Source organism: Neodiprion fabricii, chromosome 4 (assembly GCF_021155785.1).
Source record: "Neodiprion fabricii isolate iyNeoFabr1 chromosome 4, iyNeoFabr1.1, whole genome shotgun sequence".
Classification (NCBI taxonomy): domain Eukaryota; kingdom Metazoa; phylum Arthropoda; class Insecta; order Hymenoptera; family Diprionidae; genus Neodiprion; species Neodiprion fabricii.
Window position 1 is genome coordinate 6,161,859 of NC_060242.1, and position 27,459 is coordinate 6,189,317.

General features: G+C 36.5%; 1 protein-coding gene and 1 long non-coding RNA gene across 2 annotated transcripts in view; both read right to left on the bottom strand.

Annotated features, from left to right (window-relative positions):
• LOC124180281 (protein C-ets-1) overlaps window positions 1–27,459 on the bottom strand; it is a 144,977-nt gene that overhangs the window by 77,430 nt on the left and 40,088 nt on the right. The gene's annotated exons all lie outside the window — the stretch shown is intronic.
• On the bottom strand, window positions 13,517–27,413 carry LOC124180291. Its single transcript, XR_006870233.1, has 3 exons — window positions 27,290–27,413; window positions 26,070–26,075; window positions 13,517–13,527 (listed from the first exon to the last, which is right to left on the bottom strand). It is a non-coding gene; the product is annotated as an uncharacterized LOC124180291 (long non-coding RNA).

Consider the following 27,459-nt stretch of genomic DNA (forward strand, 5'->3'; position numbering starts at 1 on the left):
GCGCCTTGTTCTAACAAATGTCCAGTCAGTGGAATCGAAATTCCAAAGTCACTTCACGAATAGTGTTAATAGGTTTGTGCCCATCTAACCAATCGAATTGAGTAGGATAATTTGCTGGAGGGTTGTTTAGGTCGGAGGACGACAATTTGAATTTAAGATTCGCATGGAAGATGAACCAACCACAACAACATGAAGGAACCTCTGTATCACGTGGTTGTACGAAACGACGTTGGAATGAATGCGGGGTATGGTAAGTATTTTTACGTAACGTAAATCCACTCTCTTCTTACATTAGAGTAGACAGGTTGACAAATCCGCGACAAGTGGACTTTCCGGAAACGTTTATGCAGCGAAGCGAATACGCTTCCGGTCTAAATTCAGTATTCAAATCTCAATTATGTTTGAATATAACCTAACTGAGTTATTTTAATCGGGTGAAAACTAAACTTGATCTTAGGATATTACTTTCTACGATGTTGACTGACTGTTCGTCTCAAGTATACCGTATAATCAATGAAAGTCCATACCATCCATGTCAGGGCAAACTCGTATCGCTGGTTTTTAAAGAAGATCGATAGTTTCAGTTAATATCAACAGTTTGATTTATTTATCGAACTCTCGGTGGATGATTGAGAAAAAAATCGACGACGGTGCATTGCTTGTGAGAAAAAAAAATGAACGCGCAAAACAAAAAAAATCGCAGTTCAAACTTCATATACATTCGTATATCGCTGCTGGGCGGTATGTAGGATTAAAAGAAAAAAAAGAGGAGTTATAACGTAGCAAAAAGAAGCGTACAGAAATAGAAGAAAAAGAAGAACCGAAATATACAAAATCTGAAGCAAATAAACGAGAGGGGGTCCAACAATTTCGATTTTGCAGTTGCCGGAAATCGAGTGCGTAAAACTCACCGTGAAACAACACAAGAGGTCAACACTAATCCCGTGGGGGATAACGCCAAGCGAACCCAACGGCGAGGATGGAGTGAGTACAAGATTCATGAGTATACATGCCCAAGGAGCGAGAGTGAGATGGAGATCATAGAGATCCGAGGGAGGAGGAGGAGGAGGTGAAGAAGAAGAGGAAGAAGAGGAAGAAGAAGAAGAAGAGGCACCAGGGAGTCCAGGGCAGCCAGCTGTGCCCCCCTTCCACTAAACTTATAAATAAATCTTGCTCGCGTGGCTCCATCCCCTCCACCTACTTCCCGTATTTCCCCTAAGGCACAATATCGTCGAGATGAAGAGAGAAGGAGAGGAGAGGAGAGGAGACGAAAGGGGGAGAGGCTTCGCCGCGAGGAACGAGAGGTTACCGGCACGGGAGGCAACGGGTTCGACTTGTCCAGAAGCAGGTGTCTGTACAAGCCGCTAAAGCGTACCTCATGCCTCCGAGTCTCGTGCACACGGACGCGTTGTGCATATCGTTGTGAACACTTAACATGATCGCGATGCGGCCAAGAGGCACCGCTGCATCGGAGCGCAGGTCATAAGCTGCTTCGGACTCGGAAGACGCCGGCATTCAGGGTGCAGCAGAGGTTCGTCATACGCGATTGATGAGGGAACTAATTACCGTTGCGTAATACAGCGATACCGACAGCCATCGGTTTTACCGTTATTCGTTACAGGGTGTATACCGGGACGATCTCTTGAAACTTGAAGATCAACCGCGCATGCGCCGAATAATTCAATCTCATTGGTCGACGAAATCTTTCCGCGGCGATATTCTTGTCCGCGACGCAGGCGGGCCAACCTACGCAAAATGTGTACGTTTGAAGTTTCAAAGAGCGTAAGCGTTAAGTTCCGACCGTTCTTTGAAGAATCGACTTTCCGACCCGACAACAAATGCTTCCCAAACCTTTCCGAGTCGCTGCCTCGATTATTTGAGATTCTAACCTCGAAAATTCGCATCAACTGCATCGCGGTCAGAAACAGTTTGACAGCTGAAACTCGGGATAGCCAGCCTGCGCGAACAGCCTTGAAAAAACAGCCAAACACGCCCTAACGTAACAAAAATCATTCAAAGTTGTAAATAAACTGTGACAAGGCTAGGAGGACACGGTTTAAAAGGTGTAAAACTCGTGAACCTTGCGTTGTTCTTAAGCTCTTTAAAATTTGTAAGTAGGAAATACGTGTGTGTGTAACCCGAGGTTCGGTGATCCCTCGTCGTGTTCTCAAAGGGATTTTCAAATTGAGAAATCGGGGCTCTTCATTAAGCAACTTTCCCGTCTCTTTACCGCATCGAGTTCAAAGAGCCCTGATCTCGACTAGCCCGCGGTGATGGTGATGGCGACGATGGTGGTGGTGGACGACTAGATACGAAGAACCTAGCCCAGAGGCACCAGTCATCCTGATCCTCCGTCCCGATGACCTTACACACCACGGACTCGCAAAACCTGTTCCTCCTCAGCTTCCGCCGCGGCCTTTTACTCTTCTCTTACTCATCTCTCGGGAAAGAGAAGAAGAAGAAGAAGAAGAAGAAGAAGAGGAAGAAGATGAATAAGAAGAATAAGAGCCCCTCCAGCAGAATCAATTATTTATTTCGTTATTTTGTTTGTTCAGCATCGCGCGGCTCTAATCAACGCCTGTTTCTCTCCTCTTCCCGCGTTTATACTCGCGCACACACACACACACACACACACACAGAAACGTGTAACTCGTCGTTCCGGCTGTCCGGCATTTATCACGTAGGTATAACACAATATACGCTAGGTTATCGCTTACAGGTATAGGTATTCATTCCCGTCCAAGATAATATACACTCGATCTTGAACGGTAGTTAATCAACTATCTTTCTATTCTCTTATAACCCTTTCCTTTCCTTTCCCTTTATATACGATACTTATGTATATATTATCCTAATTTTTAAACACTTTCTTAAATTACCTTCCAACTCTCTTTTTCTTTATCTTCGTACATCTTGCACTTTTCTTTTTATCTATTCATTTATTCATTCATTCATTTATTTATTTATTTATTTATTTATTTAACTATTTTCAATACTTTTATGCTCAACTTTTTTCTCCCAACAACGAGACAAACAGCCGCTCATTGATTGTTCACAATGTGTACGTTATGTTTACACAGGATGCGTATCTCATCGGGTACTAAGGAACGTAGGAAAAAAAAAAAAAGTGCAACTTCCACTACGGGAAAGACATGAGTTATACTATACACACAATATAAGATACCGGAAAGTAACTTTCTCGATTATTTATCACTTATCGCGTAACGTAAGCCTCGCTGTATACACACACACACACACGCATAATACAGATATAAACTTGCGTATAATGGATTTCATATCAGATACGCTGTCGAAAATGTATTTCGATATATCCGATTCTGCAGGGACAAGCTTGAAATGAAAATAGACTCGGTGGAATGTTGTTGGTTTTTTTTTTTTTTTTTTTTTTTTCTTTGTCAATTATTTAAACAAAACTAAAAACCGAGCGAAATATTTTTTATTGTTTATTTTCATCACCTCCAAGGCGGAATTCTTTTCCCGGGTGTTGTGTACCACTGTATACAGATCAGCGAATTTACGCAAGATAATTTGTACAAAGCTTGCAATCAATGTGCCGTTTGTTTGTTTAATTCTTTCGGTTTTTTTTTCCTTTTTTTCCTCGTGGGGCAAACAGCTTGGATTACGATTATATCAGAATGAAAAAGGCGACAACTCGGTATACAAAAGAGATGCAACGTTCATTCTTGACCCTGATGATATGCCAGTGTCGAATGTTTGAGGAAGTTGAGGGAAGAAAAAAAAAATAAATAACAATTAACAAGTAATAGTAGTAATAATAATAATAATAATAATTTCCTTACGGAGGAAAAAAATTGATTAATCAATTAATTAATTGCAGGATATCGAGTATACCGAAGTTGGGAAATAACCTTGTATAAATCAAATCTGTGTAAGAATTCAACGCTTAATGAAGGGCAATAGGAAGAATATTCTTGACCGAAGAGAAGAAGTAATAACGATAATTTGAACGAAAAACAAAATAAGAAGCAAAAAAGGCAAACAAATAAATAGAGAAACAAAAGTGCTTCCTCGATTGCCGAAAATTGTTAATTAGGTTAATCTATCGATGCGTCTCAAAATGAATTATCCTGTGAATCGTATCCCGTACTTTAAAACGTATCGAAGTAAAAATCGATAGATAGTTAGATAGTTAGATAGACATAGATAGATGGATAGACAGATCGTATATCTGGTAAATGTAGTATAGGTAATAATTCAAGATTATAATTATGAAAGTTGGCGGGAAGCGACGGGAAACAAACTTCAACAGGATATTATATCGCATGGCCATTCATCCGCCAAACTACACAGCAGAAACGGTGAAAATAATGAATACAGAGTCGACGATGATCCGATTGATGATTTATGTAAATCGTCATGTACGTAGAGTAATACCTACGTTAGATATTAGATTCTAACCCTGGAGCCATTTTCTTCTCGGGTATCGCGCGAATGTGTCGCCTGTAAAATTTGTTGAGCAAAAATTTTTCAAACACGTCGCGAGTTGTCCAAAAGCTGACAAAACCCAACCTCGCCGCAAGTTTCATTCTATAGCGTATAATTTTCTTCAAGTAAAAAAAGCAAGCAAACAAACAAACATTATCGCCTTCGAATGGGTTTCTTTTTTTCTCGTAGTTATTCGCCGTACCATCTGGTAAATGGTAAAATTTCATTTCAAAAAATATATTTTCCAATGCAACATAATACACGACGTTTCTATCGAAATGAGCGTATTTTTTACAGTTCCTACCTGATAATAATCACGAAAATTAATGCACTCAAAAAATTTCCGGAACACATCAATATCATCCGTGTGTGTAAACAATGAGCGTGATTGAACAAAATCCGACGAATGGAAGGAAGGAAAAAAACAATGAAAAAAAATGGTATCGATACCACGACGACGATTAAAAAAAAAAAGAAAGAAAAAAAAAGGAAAAAAGGGGAAAAAAAAGTCATTGCACGCAGCTCTGGGGTAGGTAGTTGTGTTGATTAAGGTTAATTGTTTTGTGAAACTCACCGAAACAAGATGGCCGCTTACGTGTAATCTGTAAGAACAGCGGGGAAGTGGGGTGACAGCATCGCGGGAAACCGAGAGAGGAGAGGAGAGGTTAGGATGAGAAGAAAAGGAACAAAAGTTTGTCGACGTTTGACGAAGGACGAAAAGAATCATCAGCGTTAAAATCTCACTGCACTGCCAGGGAAATAAACACCGCAACGCTTACGTTAAAATTAGCGTTTGTTAAATACGGGGGAAAAAAAAATCAAAAAAAAAAAAAGAGAGAGAGAGAGAAATAGAAAAAAAAAATAAGTGTTCACACGGCGAAAGAACGGAAGAAACGAGCCAGGAGTTGGATATCCTGGATCAACAATCCGAGGACAACTATCGGCATGCGTGTGTGATAACTTTGATAGAGGAAGGGTGGAGGGAGGGGAATGGGGTGGTGGGGGGGGGGGGGGGGGGGGGTCAAGCACGGCAATAAAGTTGGCGAGGATCTCTTTGCAGAATTCAAGATGGCCGCCGAAAGGCAAGGCTAAAACGGAAGTCGACCTTTTTACGAACGCAAGGCTCTCATCATCGCGTTGCCGACACATTCGTTGCAACTGTATATAGATATAGATATGTGTGCGTAGCGTGTGTGTGTGTGTGTATGCATAAACATACCGCCACACACATTTCAATGCCTCGCTCGTACGACGAATCAAATCCAAATTCCTTATCGCGTGTATCGAGATAAGCTCTCGAGAGGAAGCTGCGGTTTCAACCCTCTCACCCCCCCGCCCCGGCAATTCTTTCTCCCTCATTCTCTCTCTTTCACACACTTGCCGCCGGTTCAACATTTCCACAGCAAGCAGCGCTCTCGGTCGCATATTCTAAAATTAACTTTGTAAACTTATCGTTATCTCGAATCCTTAGTTTCAATTCTTTCGTTGCGCGTTATATACATGAGTATTATAATTCTGAACACATTGCACGCGTTACGGGAAAACGATTCTCGTTCAATTGCATCCCCTTGTGTTTTCGTTCATTTATTTATTCATTTATTTATTTATTTATTTATTTATTTATTCGTTTCATTCTTTTCGATTTTTTTTTTTTTACCATTTTACATCAGCTTCAAGGAGAAACTTTTTCCACCCTCTCGATATATTTTTTATTCTCTTTACCCTCCTCCTTCTTTCCTTCTTATCTTCGTGCGCGACACGGATCGTCGAAAATTTATAAAATCAAATTTATATAACAACAATTATTCAATGTGATCGGGTCACTCTCGTTACTGTGGAATTAAACGTATTACGCATAAATGCGCGAAAGAATGAAGAGAGAAATGAAAAAAACGGTGATCGAGCTTTATTCGGTAACAAGAGTCTGTTCGGAAAAATGAATTGACGCCTTTACGTTATTGTCAATTTAAATATACTCGCAATCAGAGCCGTAATTCAGTCGAAATTTCCAAAATCGAATTCTGTTTCATTGTTATACAACTTTATTCTTTTTCTAATTTAACTATACGTATTGGATAATGCAATAAAAAAAATAAAAAAACAGTCGCCCAGACCTATGAAAACAGGGCACTGTTCTGGAGTTTTTAACGAACTAGATTTTGAGGAGAGTGAAAGAGTAAGAAGAGAAAAAAAAAAAAAAAAAAGAAAAGATGTAAAAATATCCGGATGGCAATTAAAGTGTAAATTTTTTTTTTTTTTATTTCTTATTTTTTCTTCTTTTCTGCTACCCGCTGCGACTTTCAAATATCACCGCCAGTGGCTTCCGGTAATTTTATGCTCAGAATCACGACGGTTAGACAGGTAGATGTATCACCTACGGTGGCCAAACGGACCAGATGATTCGTCATCGAGGCGATAATCAGAATATTAATTTAATGTGTACGTTGACGTGCTGCGCAAATATTAAAAGTAAGAAGAGAAAAGATGAGGTAAAATTTTTGAAATTAAAAAAAAGAAAAAAAAACAATTAAAAAGGGGAAGCGTGCGTAACATTAATTGTTCGAAATTGATATATGTTGTCCAATTGTTGTATAAAATTGTAAAATTGAAGGAGGAGAAGGAGGAAAGAAACTGAAAAAAAATATGCAAGTATTAAAAAGATAAAGAAGTAGAAGATGGGAGGGAAAGAGCGCAATGTGAATCAAAAAAAAACATTTATAAACTCAAGAATGTTAGACCTAAATAGATGTTGATAATCAAAATTGCAATTTTTCTTCCTCTCTCTCTTTTCGTACGTTATTCGAGTTGCAAGAATATTCTTCATTTATTGTACAACGTGATGAAATATAATCTTGAATTTGCTAGCCATCCAAAAAGAGGAAAAACAAAATTCAAAAGTGTAAATTCTATTTAACTATACGATACACGAGTTTGAAATTTATAAGGAGCAAGAGAAATAGAAAGAACATATTTTTTTAATATCAATACAACAATTTTCAAACATTTTCTTTTAACGATACATCTTTTACTCAATTTTTCTAGTTACTGTAACAAATGAAATTTTTCTCAGTGTATCGTCATTTTCCCCCAATATCTCGTTCGCTAACTTTTGTTCTTTTTTTTTTTTTCAAAATTATTCGTCCAAGCGCCGCTGATCACACCTATTACATAATACGTATACAACTTACTTGCACGTAAGTGTACTTATTAAACACACAGGTCAATTCGCGTTCGAACACAGATAAAAGAAACGCCCGAGCCACCTTTATGCCCTGACCTAATAATACAACCTAACGCAGCTTTGCAACTCTCCTCGGTTTTACGTAATTTACTGTATATATATATATACATATATATATATATACACATATATAAATTATACACACTCACATCTAATTGTGGCTTTAATTACAGGAAGTAATCACCTGTGCACCGTATTGGGAAATATTTTTCTTCCATCATACTCGGAATCGGCTATAAAGTACGATTTCACACCTCGTACGTATTATATTATATTACATTATAAATACATGTATTTAAGTAAGTATAACGTTGTACGAAATCGTGAAAAAAAATTAAGATAACTGGTTGGGAGTTGTGAAAAGAAAAAAAAAAAAAAAAAAAAAAAAAAAGAAGAAGAAATTCAGGACAAAATTGTTTTTTTTTTTCTAGTTCAATTAATCTTCCTTATTGAACTTGAATCAGGTAGGTAGAGAGCAAGGAAAAATAAAATATATATGTATACAAGGAGAAATGAATAATCGGAAGCATGTGCCAGCAAACGCAACTACAATTATTATAAGCGGAATACTTGGTTAATATGCCGATTATCATGCCTCCTCCTCCTCCTCCTCCTCCTCCTCCATATATTCCTTTGCTTACAGAGCCACGCGTCGAATCACTGACTGAATTGTGTGACTCATGCTTTTGCGGGAAAACGTTGTCGCTGATTATGTATACAATAATAATAATAATAATAATAATATAATTTATGCTCATATATATATATACCCGTAGTTTACACGTTTTACGTCGTATATACGGTATGGATAAGTACAAGGAACTAAGGTTTTTAGAGCCTACGACGTGCCCAATGATGCGCGAAAGACCGACGATCCGTAGAATCGAATAATAAATTATTTACAGATTATAATATTATACGGTATTGAGTTTTATATTCATTTAATTAAGGAGATTGTTGCGATTAATTCGCAATGAATACTTTTTCCGGTTATTTGATTCAAAAGCTGCGGCAAACGATTTTTCAGAAAAAATTTGCAGTTTACAAAAGAAAAAAAAAAAAAAGAAACCCACGATCAATTTTTGTAATCCAGACTAGTCGTATGATATAAAAAATTTGAATCTTAGCTGAAGTTTTTTCGCTTTTTTTTTTTATACTTATCATTATTGATAATGTTTTTTTAACTATAAGCTATGACGAATTCGTTGATTCTGTTCAGGATATTATTATGATTGTTGTATATACAGTTGTATTATGGGTACGTAATAAATAACGTGCGTGTCTTTTTTTTTTTTTTTTTTTGTCTCTCAATTTAGTTGATACATAACGGTAAATCGGAAATGGAACAGAAAAAAAGAAAGAAAAAAAAAAAGAACGGCGTTACATTACGCAAGTGAATCGAGAATAAATCGCGGTGAAAAAAGGTAAATCAAAACGAAATGAGATACGAAATTAGAAGCAGGTGAATCCGGTCTATATATGGTATATTATGTATGTTATAACGCGTATTTGTGTACAATATATCATTTTCTATGCGTTATTCTATTTAATTGATAGAAAAATAAAAAATTGACAAAAAAGAAAAATTAAAATAAAATAGAAATAAAAAATCACTGGGCATACGGATGCTGTTCAGTATACAAAATTTCGAATAGAGAATTATGTCGGAAAAAACCGCACCGATAAATTTTTATTTGACGCAAAATCAAAGAAACGCTACGAAAAATAAAGAAAGAAAAAAATCGCGATCACGAGGCCGTATTTCTCATACCGTATCGTCATTTTTATAAGAGAATGAAAATTTTTGTTCTAGTTTTATTGTCCTTCGTGTAAAAATTTGCTGTTACCTAACGCCGCTGGTAAAAAACATAATAAAAGATATTCGACTCATTGTCAGTCGTTTTTTCGATCATTAATCGAAAAAACGACTGATCAAAACCGTCGATTAATCGATTAATCGCACGTCACTGGTGAAGATACAACGCCGCCCCGATGTAAAATGGTACATAGATTCATTACGCATACAAGCGAGATAAGAAACACATGTACGAACATTCATCCACGAAGTCGCGGAGAGTCGTTTCACCGGTGGAAACGGGTCTAGTTTTTTTTTTTTTTTTTTTTGATTGTCGGAGCAGCGTGCGGATCTCGAATGTTATAAAGGCAAAGGGATGAACGAACCCGACAATTTGTTGTACGCTCAACGTTACAGTCTCGGCAATGTATAAAGGTGGATAAGAAAGGAGATGTGATGAGATGAGAGAAGAGAAAAGGAGGAGAGAAAGGAGCCGAGGAAACGCGATCGAGCTCACCTATTATCTTTCTAATATCCTAGCAACGCAGGCGTATCGCGGTTCTAGAATATATACCGGGACAATCTCTTGAAACTTGAAGATGAACCGCGCATGCGCCGAATAATTCAATCTCATTGGTCGGCGAAATCTTTCCGCGGCGATATTCTTGTCCGCGACGCAGGCGGGCCAACCTACGCAAAATGTGTACGTTTGAAGTTTCAAAGAGCGTGAGCGTTAAGTTCCGACCGTTCTTTGAAGAATCGACTTTCCGACCCGACAACAAATGCTTCCCAAACCTTTCCGAGTCGCTGCCTCGATTATTTGAGATTCTAACCTCGAAAATTCGCATCAACCGCATCGCCGTCAGAAACGGTTTGACAGCTGAAAACTCGGGATGGCCAGCCTGCGCGAACAGGCGATAAAACTCGCGCATGCGCGGTTGATTTTCAAGATTCCAGAGATTGTCCCGGTATATATATATATATATATTATGCACCTACTGTACGTATATCCTAGTTGCATGTGTCCTGTTCGTGTACGTATGCTTGTAAACGCAAAACTTGTAGCGCGAAAGTGGCCGGTTCTCCTCAAAGAGCCGTATTTCCAGAAGCATCCAGGAGAGCTCACGGGAGCCGGTGCAATTTGACTGATAGATGCACCGACTACCGACCACCATTACCATCACCATCACCATCAATGCCTGTAGCAAGAGATCTGCGCTCCTATATATGTAACAGCGACGGAGGCTGTAATTCCGGTGATATTCTGCTGCAGGATGTAATACCGGGTGTCGACGATTTCATTTCCGATCATGAGAGGTGGACAGAGTTTCTTGAGCTTTGGAGCCAGGGTTGAAGTTCCGAATTTGAAATGTTCCGAAAGCGCCTGATTTCGAAATATTTCGTGTCGAGGCTTCAAGTACGGGAATCAAATTTTTGAGAAACAGCAAAGTTTCGAACGGTCGAAAAGCCGACGGATCAAAGTTCCGAAAAGTAAAGTTACGACAGAGAAAAATTCCTAAAAATAAAGTTTCGATGGAATGAAATTCCGAAAGTTAAAATATAATTACACAGCGTAGTGATTTTATAAGCAGCGATCTTACGATTTTTTTTTTTTTGATTTTACCAACTATTTTTCCACTATACTGATTACGTCTTTAGTTTCACCGTTTATTCGCAAACCTCTCAGAGAGTCCTGTGAAAAGTTTTCCTGCACCGATATCCAGTAACTCGAATTAAATTATACGAATGGCAACAATCATAATGCCTCGTAAGTCCCAAGTACAAGTTACCGTCCAGTTTTAACTTTCTTCAATGGACGTCAAACCATTGGTTAAAGTAAATAATGACGATCGGACAGCTTCCGGTGTCGAATAAAATCTCTCAATATCACGAGCTGATATAACAGATACCTATGAAATACATGCGAATAAACCGACAAGAAATGGAAAGTGCGCTTGTCAAATTGAATTCCTATTTATTAACGAGTACCACTTCCTGTACGAAGTTAAAACTGACATCTCGCGCTATTTCAATGACTGAATTGAATCATGTTTTCAAAATCAATCACAGAACAATATATATATATATATATATATGCATGTATCCGCTCGAATTATTATCAATATATCACCATTATCATCCATTTAACAAATAAATACGAATAATAAGAATAAAAAAAAAAAAAAAATAAAATAAAAAACTTTAAAAGATTGAAAAATTGGATCGAACACTTGTAATAATCGCAAGTACCTATTTGCTCGAATTTCACAAACTAAACTGCAAGCAAACATTTCGTTGTATACTTTTGTGGACAACGATTCGATGTAAATTTAACACTAATCCGTTGGTATAAAGTTTAGAATCGACCGTAAAATTTATTCCACATAGTCAAATTCGAACCGTAAATTTCTTACAACGATATAAAAAATTCTCCAATGCGAATCCATGCCAATAAAAATTTTCCACGCAAGACGGCGTCCATAAATAGCGTCGTCGATTTTCGTGAAGGGAAAGGCAGGTGCAGAGAAATTATCACTTCGTTACGCAAAAAGCGAAAATTACAAAAAAAACAAACAAACAAACAAATATTTTCTCTGTAAATTTTAAGCCGAGAAATTGTATCGCACGACTAAATATAAGAATCGAGAGGTAGACCGGGTGTCGGAAAACTCTGAAAATTCGATTAGGCAATTTATTAACAAGGAATTGACGCGAAATCGCCGAATTCCGTTAACGAGATCTAGAGATGGCGCTGGCGTCGTCTATTTCCCGCCAGCAACACCCTGTAGAAGTATAAACAAGTAGCCAAGGAAAAAGCGTAGATTAAAACGCGGCACGGAATAAACCCGGTACCCTCCATTATTATCCCGACATTATCTCGAGGAGAAGATCTATAGTGTCGGATTTATAACGCGAGGATCGCGCAAGATCCGAGGAGGAACGGTGAACGGTGAAACGGGCCGCGTTCCGTTGCGTTGCGTTCATTCCTAAGGCGGCGAAGCTGCGGCTTAAAATGCGTAAGGTAGAAACGCGCACCTCGCGCATGCGGCAAGCGTGTTCGTATATTGCGGGGAGGGGGATGAGGAGGGGAAAGAGGCGCGCGCCGCGTGCGACGAGGACGGAGACGAAGGAACGAGATGAGATGAGAGGAGATGAGAGGAGATGAGAGGAGAGGAGAGGAGGGGAGGCGTGATTACCGGCCGCAATTATGTCGACTATACATCTCTCGAGCATCAAGAAACGATCGTCCGTCGAACGACCGTTGCTGCTCACCTTCTTCTTCTTCTTCCCTAACCCTTTCACAATCAGTCACAGAAGCCACTGTATAACGGCAACCTTGATTTTTTTTTTTTTTTTTAATACTCCATTCAAAATCCTGGAATTTTTTTGCATTTTCAGGTAAAAAAAAAAAAAATACACCGAAACTTCCGAACGATTGGGATTTGTTTTTTTTTTTTTGCGAATTCACAATTGTTTATAATTGGTATAGACAAACATATTACGCAGAAAAGAAAACGTAAGACGTATTCTCGCGAATTTAATTGGATAGCGGAGAAATCTGATGATAAATGTGTACTAAAAGAGCTTGGGTTTCATTGGTTGAGAAAAGGAGATCTCGGAATGGATATTAAATTTACAAAATTAAATGCACAGGGGTTGGGTTTCACCCTCCCTAGGGGTGCAGATATTCTCGGCCTGAAATCGTACTGTCTCAATATAAATATTCATACATATATCATTCAACGACACTGTCTAAAACAATGTTTATAATTCACCCCGTTTTCACCCCATTCTAGGGGTTGCTTTTAAGTTTTATCAAATTTTTACATACCAGTTTCGCAAATGTATCTATACTGAAATTTGCATAAAAATGTGTACATTTTAAATGGCAAACTTCACGGAGCTTGCGAGAGGGTTCAGGGCTGAGTTAAAAACCTGTGCTTTTGAGGAGACTTCTATACAGTTATTTCAAACGAATTTGTTGTGCATCCCGATCAAATTTCGAAAAATTCCAAAACAAGGACTACCCTAATATATCCCACATAACAACGAATATTTCAGAAAACTTTCTGAAATCTTTCACGAAAGGAAATAAAAATTTCAAATATCCTTCAAAGAAAGGTTGCTGCAAGTTGAAAATGTCCGCGCCAGAAACTTGCAAAAGATCTCTCGATTTTTGTCGTTCTTAAAAAGGTTCTCATAATCTATCTGTAAAATATTTTACTCAAAGTTTCTCAAAAACTTTTTCATGTTACGTGGGATATATACCTGCGGCAAATTTACGTATATTTAAATAATTTCCAAAACACACACGACAGCATAAAAACAATAAGATTACGAACCCGGATACGAATCACTTCGCACGTTTTTAAATCCCAGTACAAAAACATCATAAATATCCGTACAGCATACAAGACCGAGTGTGTTAGATATTTCAGGATTATACACACGGATCCAGCACACGTTAAGCGCGACTTGCGATCGTGAGTTTACGTTGGTGAGAAGAAGAAAAAAAAAAAAAAAGAAACCAACAAATAAGAAAAAAAAAACCAAAGGAAATTAAAATAATATAATTACAGAGGTACGTGTGTAAAATTAAAGAAAAACCAAATGCAAAACAAGAAGAGAACAAAAAAAAAAAAAGAAGATAGAAAATCGTAATTATTTCACACATCTCGTAACATTATCCCCTTATCTATACGTATGGGTACCAACAGGTAGAGGATACAACTATATGTGCATATATATTGTACATATATATATATATATTTATATGTAAGAGAGCCGATCGTGCGAGAGTGAAATATGAAAGAAACCGGGAGAGTGTAGAGTAGGCAGCTAGGCGTCCTCCTCCATCTAGCGAATACGCACAGACAGGTGTCTCTCTTTATCCACCTGGACCTCCGCCGTGCGGCTCGTTCCCACGATCTCATGAATGAACTCGCGTGGCGGCGCGTTCGCTCAGGGAGAAAACGGTGGGGGAATTCCCCGTTCCACGGTTTGCCTGACGTTCGCCGCGCGCGATAGAGAGAGAGAGAGAGAGAGAGAGTGAGGGGGGTGAGGGAAAGAGAGAGGGTGAGGGGGGACTATACCCAAAGCGAAGTCGCCGCCGCACCGCGCGATAGCGTAGAAAAACTTTGGGAAATCTGGCAAGGTGGCGAGAATTTTTCTCAAATCAAATTTCCCCGATTTTTCCTTGTCCAGAATGCGTCCAGAAGTTGTACAACCTTTGAATATATGAATTTGGATCTAAGAACGCGTAACGTTGCTTCGTTTCGCACGAATAATTATAAATTGAGTGCTAAATATGCAAAGCGTGGCTGGAGGTTTCAGAACGTTGTACAAATTGATGTTTAAAAAAAAGGAATTACAGTTTTGCATGTCGGCTTTTGATTTCGGAAGTAGAATATTTTTGAGTATCGGTTACGGAAATCGTGCAATTTTCTTCGTGATTTTCAACAATGTCGCAATAAATGTCAGAATATCATCGTTTCAAGAGTCCTGATAGCGTCAGGGACGTTATAAATATCTGTAAAAAAAAAAAATCTGGAACGGAGTTGGAACAAATCAAAAAGCGTGCGAGGTTCGAAAACCCGAGTCGAATTTACGTGTTATCCTAATTACGGGAAAAATAAAGCGGCAAATAGATTGACTATCCGTTGGTATGTTGTTATAACGGTTATACAATCGCAATTGGGATCTTGTTTATATATTTTACTACCAAGTCCATTGCCTGTATATAAATATAAATATATACATATTGCACCGTATAAAAAAGAGTGGACTATTTTTTTTCGAAATTCAAGTTGAGAATACTGTTCCAAACGACGAGAAAAAAAAATGCCGTCCAACTTTTAGTTCTTAATATTGATATTTTATTTTCTATTTCCCATTGAAATAACATTGGAGGTTTGTTTTTTCTTTTTTTTTTTTTCTTCTTACTTAAACTTTGGAAACTCATTACTCGTCAATGCATTAGCGTACCGATAAGACCGGAACGTATTTTTGTAGGGAATTTTGAACGCTCTGGAAAAAAATGTCTCTTATCATTATCGTGATAAATCTACTTTTTCAAAAGTCACTCGAGGTCAAAGGTCAACAAAGAACCTCAAGTAACTTTTGCAGGAGTGGATTTATGGTAAAATTATGAGTGACCTTTTTTTTTTTTTTTAGAACAAAAATGACGTTCCGGTCTTCTCGGTAAGTTAATGCGTTGACGAGTAATAATATTCCAAAATTTTCCCATGTTATTTAAATGTGAAATAGAAGATCGCGATGAGGCACCTCTTGTAAATATCAATATTAAGAACTGTAACTTGGACAGCGTTTTTTGATTTTTATTTTTTTTTTTTACCTCATTTGGAACAATATTTTCGACTTGAATCTTTTTTATACAGTGTAACATACACACACACGCAGTTGTAGAAGTGGAAAGAATTTTTTTCTTTAATTGTCGAAATGTAATTATGATCATAATCTATTTTGTTTTCCAATTCGTTTTGTTTTTTTTTTTGTTTTTTTTTTTTTTTAACACCAGCATTGCATTCGGTGTAAATAAATTATCGTGATTGCGTTTCGAAGATTCAAAATAATAACGATGAATTTTTTCTTATATTCCATGACCGATGTCATTTGTTACAATTTTATACCCATAAAATGTATCGTATAATTAAAAGGAGGAATTTATAATTTGGTTTGAATTTTGCAACAATTATTCCGAGTTGGTAAGACAAGTTTTTCTTTTCTTTTGTTTTTTTTTTCTTCTCTACTCGCAACCGTTAATTTCAAAGAGATTAAACACCACGTTTAGGTATATAATCGATCGAATCGTGTGAAAAATTTAACATTCAAATCACACGCCAAGAATCCTGATTATAAGATTAAACACAAATAGCCATTTGTTGAATAATTATGAGGAAAATTTACAAGAAAGAAATGAAAAAAAAAAAAAAAGAGAAAGAACTTTATTCTGGATATTCGCTTATAAAACGCTTTCCAAATTTCACCCAAGTACGCAATGCATAAGACATCTTTCGAATGAAACTTTGCCTGCATAAAAGTATAACAAGGTATTTCAACGGTTCTCGGGGTAAAACGTGAACGCCTAATTCAACAACGCTGCACTTGCAACGTGCGATAATTAAGGCTAATTAATAAATCCACACACGCACACGCGCACAATGCGGTGATAAAATTGAAACGCCGCGGTGTTACATAGTCAAAGCCGGAAACAAAGAACCCTGAAAAGTGAAAGGCTGCGACTAACGGCCTGGTACAAAGTAGTCGTGTGTTCTTTACAGCTGGTTACACATTCACGCCTGTATACGCAGGTATGCATAGGTTACGCTTCAAACATGCAATACGACCAAGCTTTTTACAATTTCCAGTATTTTACGACATCTCGGAACTGAAAATTTCTCTCAGTGTAGTCAACTTTTGTTACAAGATAGTGCTGTATGATTTTTGAAGTCGCTGATTGCGAATTTGAAATCAGATTTTGAAAATTACAATGCGGTGGACGAAAATTTCAAATTCAATCGAATACCGTCAAAAAATGCACAGAATTTTCATAATCTGATTTCAGATTTGTAAAAAAATCTCGGCATGATGGATTGTGGTATAAACGAGACGCTCAATATTGTGTAAAGTATCTTTCTGATGAGTAGAAGAAAAAAAAAAAAAAAAGTAGGAAAGAAAAAAATGACAAAAAAAGAGAAACTCTTGTTGTAATTTACACAAAATGCGTACCTTAAATTGTTTGCCCAACCTACAGGCATACCAACGTTTGCTCTCTAACGCGTTTAAAGGTAAAACATTATATGTATACATTTCTCAAATATTTGCCGATGTGACGTGCGAGAATAAAACGAACAGTTTCTAAATATTTCTACCTTCTCGTTTTTCATCCTACGGTTGTTTAATTCTTCCGTTATCACGAAAATTTCGACAAGTATCGAGGTGGTATGTTTGAAGAAAATTTTTACAGTCTGACAGAGGCAGGAACTCAAATTACGACGCGTCTCGTTAAGGTAATTAAAATAAGTACGCAGGATTTATCATCGATTGAAAAAATCGTTATACTTGTAGATATTATACTTATTATTACATTATTATACACTGATAATACCTATTCACTTAAAAATTTCTTCGTCGTTCGAAACGGAGAAACTTTACCGTATAATTTAATTGAATTCCGACAATTTTTCGATCACAATTGTTACGTGGTAAAGAAAATTGAAAACCTTAAATTTCCAAATCAAATCATTCGTTATTAATACATCTAAAGACGGTACGAATTGTTGTATCGTATTTCATTGAATGATAGTTTATTTCCTTCGTAAATGAACTTTTACAAAAATCACTCGACACAAACCTTTGACAAGATTAATATATTTTGAAATCAAGCATTCGTTTATATTCATGATATTCAACCTGTGCATCGATATTATAAACAAGTCGTTTTTTCGATCCAAAAGCTTGGGAAGAATTAAAATTCAAGCAGTTTACACTACGATTCATTGAAATTGGATTTCTGTATAAATCCTATACAGTATTTTCTTTTCTCTTCCGCTTTCCCAAATTGAGAAAGCATAATACCAAAAATGATAAATTAAGGAAAATCTCTCGCATCGCAGAGAGAATCCAAGTATCCGCGACGAACTTCGGCACAACATTTGCACACCGCGTGCATCCGCATGATCTGCATTCGCATCGACGTAGCGAAGCGAGGGTTATATTTAAATCCTCCCAACAGGTTTTGTCTATAATCGCATGGCGTGTATACCCAATGCACAGAAACCGTACCTAACTATAAACGCAAAACCTCGGTGGAATAATAAAATAAATAATGAAAAAGGAATTAATTGGGCAAAAGAAGAAGAGAGGGACGAAAAAAGGGGACGAAGAGTTGAAGGCATTGATATCAATTAATGAGGCAAGCCGCGGGGATTTCATACCGACAGAGAGAGAGAGAGAGAGAGAAAATTGTATAAGGCATCCCATACCAACTCAACCTGAGTCTGCGACCCTTGTGACCTCTCTAATTTGGCTCACCATTTTTTATACGATTCTTTTGACCCTCGAAAGTATTCAGTTTTATTTTTCCGAATTTTTTTATTTATTTTTTTTTTTTTTGTCAATAGATTTGAATTGTTAAAAATTTTCAAAAAACCAACGTACCCGTCGATCGATACAATCGACAAATCTTAAGCAATTCCGATAAATCCTCAGACATTTGTATCAAGATTTTGAAGCTTCGTGCCGGAGTTGACAATAAAAACCGATAATAATTTTCGAACGAGTAACGATATTTATTGTAATTTCTAATCGAAAGACGAATCGTTGATTTGTAATTTGTGATAAAAATATGTCTGATTACAAAATGATATTGTAACAGGTATTCTGTATAAATGTATCGATTTTTACTCTAAATTCCAATTACAAGACAAATCGTTAACTGTAATTTGGCGCAAAAGTGTTTCTAATTACAAATTGAAATTGCAACAGGTATTGTAAAACAGGTTAATTTTAATTTGCAATAACAGTGTTTCTAGTTACGTAATTGAAATTTTAGAATAAAATACGTATACAAATTACAAATTGAAATATTTCCAATTACAAATTACAATCAACAATTACAATGAAAATCGTGTTCGCGTGAGCAAGGTGCTGCTGCTTTTTGAATATTACACCTGCAACCTGTTGCCGGGAGCAAACAAGCCGAACCAATCCCCCGTCGAGTTATTTATCGCTGCATCGAACCTGCGACTCGGAACTTCTTTATTTCCACTTGTAACACGGGGGATTTTTTCGACGATATTTTCACGCGTCGTTGTAACGTTAACGGAAAATTTTTTAAATTGTCGGGCGTTACCAAATTACTCCGCGTTGTTATTCGAATCGAAATCTACTCGCTGCATCGGTGATTTGTAATCAAGAGCGAGAACAAAAATACTGATCGAAATTTCAATTTGTAATTTGAAAAAATTTTCAATTACAAATTACGAACGTTTTTCGTAATTCCAACAATGTTCGAACAGTTTTTTTTTTCTTTTTTTCTTTTTCAACGATACATGTTTTACCGAATTTCTCTATTCACTGTAAAAAATCAAACAGTAGCGGATGAAAATTGCTTGTCATAGTTCTTCGCTTCCTCTCCTTGTTCTTATCCTGCTTCATTTTCTTCCTCTTCTTCGTCTTCTCCTTCATCCTCTACGCCCCCCCCCCCACCATCACCGACCATCATGAATGGAGTCGCGTGGCGCCTCGTGACGTCACGCGTTGCCCCCCCCCCCCCCCACTCCGTCCATTTCTCTCGCTCAACAGGTACAGGGCTTTCCGTGACAAATCGACCGACGATTAGTTTCGAGAAGATCTCATTAGCAAAAACGTGCCAAAAATTTCGACTTGTATAATTAGAATTTCGAATTCGATAGTCGAGTTGTTCATTCTGACATATCTCACGCTCTGAAACGCGACATGATTTTTTTTTTTTTTTCATATTCTTTATAATTACAATTAAACCCATTATATTCAAAGATTCCTTTTGTGATTCCGATTGTTTCAAAATACGAGGAGAAGAAGAAAAAAAAAAACAATAGCACGATCATTTTTTGATTAAAATTTGAGAAAAATCTGTAATGAAAATGGGGGGGAAAAAAAAAAATGAAAAAAACATAATATACAAAAACTTACTTCACGCCTGGATGATTTCGAGAGATAATAATTTGTTTCTTCTTCAATTCTCAGTAGCCGCCTTCCCTTATTTCGTGGTGAAATTTTCATTCGCTTTTTTTTTTTCAATTTTAATTTTTTTTACATTTCGATACGTCTCAACGACGCAAATGAAATCTCATCGATCGCTTTACGCTTCGGTCGTTTCGCAATCCACGATGTGTATTACACCTATACGCATATAAAAACACAAGATGCGTCCGACAGGTAATTACGCTCATTAAAATCCGTATAGAAATTTGATCCGTAATACATCCGACACACCCAAGCACCGTTGATCGGATTCGATACGAAGAATTATTAAATTGGTTATTATAACCGCGGTGAAGATCGGCCGTCCGTGTGATATAAAAATAATAATGATAATTACAACGACGATGATAACAATAATAACAACAACAAAAACAACAACAACAGCAATAATAATCGTCGAGACTTCCGCGATGTGTATAAGATCAAATTGGAAGTTCGTTGCTAGAATCGGATCTCGCATCCAGAGTCTATAATATTATAGACCGATTTAAATTACCTGCGGATATAAATGACTCATTATCCGTGCAACGGTGATACCTAGACGATGAGTTTCGTTCCTTTTCTTATTTTTTCTTTTTTTGTTTTTTTTTTTTCAAACAACTCTCGTTTCCGGTTATAGTTTAAAAAAATTAACGACGATACACCGAACGCGAATAATACGAGAGAAGCGAATCATACGTAGGTATGGAAAATTTTTTAACAAGAAGGAAACCGCAACTGCTCACTTTATAGTCAATCCAACGTATCCGAGGTTTGTTTTGTTTCTACCTCGTGTAAAAGACGACGATAGATTTTTATATCGAATACCGAAAATTCGTCCCACGTAATATTTTATTGTTCGTACATCATAAGCCGCTCGTTGATAGTTTTTCGTAAAAATTACAACGACGTTACGTGTCGTCAGATGTGATTCTTTTTTTTTTATTTCATTTTAAAAATTTTGGTTTTTTCTAACGACAAAATCTTCCTCGACGCAAGTTCCAACTCACTGTAGCATGGAAATAGTTCGAAAGAAACAAATCAAAAAGAAGAGAGAGAGAGAGAGAATAAAAAAAAATAAGAACGAACTAGCGAAACAAAAACAAAGTATGAAAAACGAAATAAAAAGGATGAATGGAATGATTATTCTCCCGCGTCAATTACACAAAAGACGCTGTTCGCAGACGGCGAAATATCTCTACAATGTCAATAACTGCATGTGTGTGTGTGTGTGTGTGTGTGGGTGTGTGTAATGCGAATGTATAATGGAGCAAAATGTACAATTATACATGTAGACGCATATAAACGTGTCGCATATGTATGTATGTACGTACGTACATGGGTATATATGTAAAAGCATTTGTCGTCACCGTACGCCTTCCATAGAGACGCGTTTAAAAGATATATTAAGAGAACCGAGTTTCTCTCTCTCTGTACAAACTCTCATACATACGTATTGCAGAATGCGTGCATGTAACATCATCGTGTGTATGGTGTATATATATATATATATGGTGTATATATATATATATATACGTATACACGATGAATATAACGAGTGAAATTGGTGTTTCCGGTTACGTAACGCCGTGGCAGACGCGAACGTGTAATACTCGGTTGTAATAGTAATAGTAATGGTATAACATTGTTGTTGGTATATAGTAATAAGTCGTCTGCGAAATTACACCGTGTATGTAATATGAATAACACATGTGAATGCACCATATTCGAAAAAGACAGAGAGAGAGAGAGAGAGAGAGAGAGAGAAATTGTTTAAACGTCCGAAACGCAATTGTCACGTTATACAACAATGTAGGTTTAACGAAAAAAAAAAAAAATTACCCAAGCTTCAGCAAGTACATTGTTCGTCAAAGGATGAAGAGAAGAAAAACAAAAAAAACCTAAAATACTTTAAATACCGTAAGATAAATAAGTCGAAAAAAAAATCACCCATTTGTCATTTAATTGTTACGTCGGATCGATGAATAATATTTGATAAAATAAAATTTAATGATTAATATTTAATCATTACACAGCTGTGATGAACGAGTTGATATAAATTTATAAGGAAACGGGAGTAAGTAATAATTAGAGGTGTTACGGAGAGATAGGAGGAAGTTTCTACTGCGCCGCGTTGCTTGTATTTAATACGGAGTGTGCGCCGGCAGACAACTGCAATACCGACGCAACGGCGTCGATGATAAGGATACCGAGGGCGCCATCTGTCGGCGAAACGTCGAAGCTTTCCGATAACTGCAGCCTGTTTACCGTCGCGCGAGTAAACGTGACCGACGCTCGCGATTGAGCAATAAACAAGAAAAATTTACCGACGTGACGAGGCGCGAACGATGGAGTGAAAAGGAAAACAAAAGATGATCGCGCCGAAACACAAAATTACACCTAGAAATGAGATCAGATTTTTTACTCGCAGGTATGGAGAGAGAGAAAGAAAGAAAGAAAAAAAAAAGAAAAGAAAAGTGAAAGGAAACTATTTCTCTTTTTTTTTTTTTTTTGATATAAACTTTTGTAGACATGTTTCTTTTATTTAAATATTTTTTCTTCTATATTTTGCAGGAAAGAGAATAATAATGGATCGATGAATTGGAAAATAAATATTGTAATGCGATTGTTGGAGAATTTTGTGAAAAAGATGAGAAAATGAATGTATAAATTGTAAACTTGTAAATTCGCAGATTTTTGCAATTTTTTGTGAAAAAATTCATCAGTCTCGGAGGTGAAAATAAAAATCTATCTATATATATATATTTCACATTTTATACGTACGTACGTACATCGTTATTTTCTTAAATATTACGACTTGAAGCAGCGGTAAAATTATATAATTTTTGTATCAAGATTTTTTACGTAGAAATAATATCAATTCAGATCAATTGGGATAAACTGTTTCGGTGAATTTCAACGAGGTACAAAGGTTGAAGAGACAAATTTCTTTTTTTACCTCTACACTTGGCTTCCCTCAATTTACAGCAACGATGAGAAAATAAGGCTCAGAACCGTAATAATTGACATTTCCAAGAGAGTTACCAACTACAGGTGAGAGAAGCAGCCGAGTATTGAATCTCGTACAAAGCCTGCAACGAGTTTGGTTGTCTCTGACGGAAGAAACCTGATCCTCTGTTCCCGTTTGACGTTGAAAACAGGCGGGGCTTCGTAATCGGAGCAAAGTGTAATATAGTCGTAAACAGAGACACGATCAATGAAATTTCGAGTACCGAATTCGTACGGTAAGAATGATAAGAAAAAAAAATAAATAAATAAATAAATAAATAAAATAAAATAATCGATTTTCCATTAAATCGATCATTTTTTTTCCCGATTAATCTGATATAATCGATTATTTTTCCTCATAATCGGTTTTTCATTTCTACTCCGAACGAACTATGCAAATACAATATCAATTTGTCTTATCAAAGTATGAATTATTATCATTCTCTTACGAAAAAACTACCAATTCGATATTAAACAAGTGAAAGATGAATGAATATTTTCGCCTGAAATTGAAAAATATTTTTAATCAAACTATAAATTATCGAAAAACTTTTCCGCTATCAAGACTGCGTACTGAAATTTACGAAATTTTAGTTTCGTATGCACCGTTTCAGGATAGAAAAAAAAAAAAAAAAAGAATCCGAAGTAATCGATTAATTTTTACCAATTCAACTGAGTCGTGTTCGATTATTTTTAGATTATTAGTAACGATCGCTAGCGCGCAAAAAATGCAAACAATAGAACAACAATTAAAAAAAAAAACCCCCCACAATACGAAACCGACAAAAATTCAAAGTATACACTAAACGAAAGATTCGATTCATCAATTACGCGAGCATAAAATAAATTTGAAATTCTTTTCCGTGCAGTTATTTTGGTAATTCGTTACAATATTTATATATTTATAATAAACGCGGCATCGATAGATTTTATTGCGATAAATCGTTACGCAATCGTCGTCGATCAACGATCTTCGTAAAATATAGTAATACTTATCATGTGTAGTAACGTAAAAGCTAAGTATCTTTGTAAAAATTACATACTCGTAATACGACAACAACAATAATAATAATAATAACAACAGTAACGTGTATAAATATAAATAGAATTGACGATTGTGAGAAAAATATATCTTGTATTAAAACTGATTCGTATAAATCCCGAGTGTTTGTAATAAACATTCTTCTTAATTTAATTGCGGCTGCCATTTGACGATGATTGAATCATTCGACTCGTATCGCAAAATGATAGGAGGGGGAAGGGATTTCAACCTCCCCCCCCCCCCTGCCAAGTTCACATCGGTACGATTTTATCGGTGCTCGATCAGCCGATTATCGGGTTGGGAAAAAATAACGCTAATGATAATTCTCCCAGATGTGTGCGTGTGGCCAGCGAAATACAATGTATAAAATCGCTTCATCGAAGGTTGTGCAGAATCTGTTTAACGATTATTTATTTGATCCAATTTATTTATTTTTCTTAATTTTTTTTTTTTTTTTCTTTCAATTTTATACCCAAAAAAAATTGTTCGTATCACGTACATTGGATAATCTTCAGATCACGGTTCGTACCGATTGAATATTATTATCGACCTTGATTGATCAACGATTTTCAACGTATGATATTTCAGCAGCTAATTGAAAACGATTGCGCGAAAAAGTAATTTTTTGAAATTGTATAAATATTCCTGTACAAGTGAAATCTGTTTTGTCGATTTATTGACAAGTAAAAATTGACACCATCATTTCGGAAGAAAAAATGTCGAATCTCTAGAAAGAATTAAATAATTTTAATAATTTCGATCCGACGAATCGCCGATGAATCGAAGTGATTTTTTTCACCTTAGAACCAAGTTAAAATTTTAATCAAAATCCTTCGAATTAACAGAGTTATATTTCCTGACAATGAGTAATTAACAAATATAGAATTTTTTTTTTTCCCCCCCGTCAATAACAATTCGAAAACGGCTAAAAACGCACATAGATGAAATAAATAGATTTTATTCAACTAGAAAGTAATCAAATTTTGTGTAAAATCGTTCAAACTATTCTCGAGTTGTCAAGAATACGTAGAACAAAAAAAAAAAAAAAAAAAAAAAAAAAAAACAAATAAAGAAGGAAAAAACTTTCCTTCGAAAAATTTTCATTTCTGCAAATAATATATACATATAATTATAACCTAAAAAATGTGTTCAACTTCTGTTTTCTTTTCCCTTTTTTAATCCAGTCGTGTCTTTTTTCAATACACCGCACGCGGTACGGAAAAATAAGAAAAAAAAAAAAAATACCAAACCGATTCGTTGCAAGCGAAAAGCAAGCGAGGAAAAAAAATTCTGTCATCGTAGCATTAAATAAGAATTTGAAAATTGAACGGTTTTGCATACACGGTTGATCGCGTCGCTTAAATTTTATACTGAAATTTTGCGCAGGTACCGTTATTGCCATATCTTTATTTGTTGTTTGATTTTCTTCCTCAATCTTTCCTCTCCCATCAACGAATCCTAGTTTCTTATTGCAATTGTATCACACGTAGCGTATCGTGCGTACGTACGTTCGTCGATACGATTTGCTTTTCAAGGAAAAATAAAACAAAAGTAGTTAAAAAAAAAAAGAGAAAGAGAGAGAGAGAGAAATAATTAATCAGCGCGGCTCTTCCGCTTCAAGACACGCGCACACCGCTTCGATACAAAACGTGAGAAAGTTTGCAACGCGGTGCATCGTTGCAGGTTACAGGCAGGTAGGTTGGTCGGTTTGTTCGTTGCTCTTGCTTTTGCAGGTAGTTTGCTCCGGATGACCGAAGGAACGGATAGACGGATGACTGGATGAACGGATCGAAGGATCGACGTTCGACGACCGCAAGCAACTCCGCAAGGCAGCTGCGGTTTAAAGGCAACTTCTTCTCTTATTCTCTTCTTCTTCTTCTTCTTCTTCTTCTTCTATTTTCCCTCTTTTTAGCTTTTTCTCTTTTTCACGTCGCAAGTCGGCCAGCCTGGTAGTATAACCCGGCTGTGACCCCCTATGCAGGCTTTCTCATTTTTCTTTTTACTGTCTCTCTCTCTCTCTCTCTCTCTCATCTCCTTTTTGCAGCCCCCCCAAGAAAACCGCCCGCGGTTTCCTCGCGTATATATATATATATATATATAAACACATACAGTACACACCTATACACATGTGTTACAAATTTGCAAAGGCTTCTTCTTTCATCGGTAAAAATCTTTCGCATTTATTAACCGTTAACAAACTTTGTATATTACGTATTCGGATATGACGAATCAAATGTTTCGTTATTATTGTCAAATTTTACTCGAGCCAAACACGATTTGTTAACAATTAAAAAAAATTTTATAATAACAACAAATAATTTATTTCGCCATATCCAATTACACATGGGGCATTCCACGCCAATTCGACCTGCGTTTTACCCTTATATATATATATGTATATGTATATGTATATATATATATTTATATGTATAATACAATGTTTGTTAACGGTATATAAACTCTTTTCTCATCGCACGTACCTTAGAATGAGATGCTGCGCGTATTGCTTCGCTTTATAAATTATGCACCTGACTTCATTTTCTCAGGCGTACAACGTAGATATTATAATAAAAATTTAACCCCTCCGCCCCTAATGCGGCTTTCGCGTGAGAAGATATTTCCTTACCTCGACCCCGATAAATCGGGGGAGGGGGGGGGGGGGGGGGGGGGGGGGGGGGAAGAAGAAGAAGAAGAAGAAGAAGAAGCAGAATATTAGATAAAACAAGACAGTGGAAAGCGACGTACGAGATCGAAAAAAAAAAAGTCACACACGCGTATAATCAGATTGACCGAGCATGGCGCCAAGTCTGTCCCTCTGCAATGCGATGCAGCATCCGCGGATTCAAGATATAAAATTCCACGGCTTACATACGAGTATATTTTATTTGCCGCAGCATTTTTCCACAGCTACTCGGGCGGTCAAAATATATATGTGTAAACAACTACGGGTATAAACAATCGAAATAAATCGATAATTATACTTGTGCACACTGAGGGAAATTTTTAAGTTACGGTTACCGCTCGGTCCTTGATTGTTTTCACTTTTTATCAAGATCGAAAAACATAGTTCTAGGTAAAAAAAATGAAAATTAGTTTTATAGCCGTTACCGGAAAGTTTTCGACGATAGCGCAAAATGGTTAGGCATCCCTCGTTTTTCG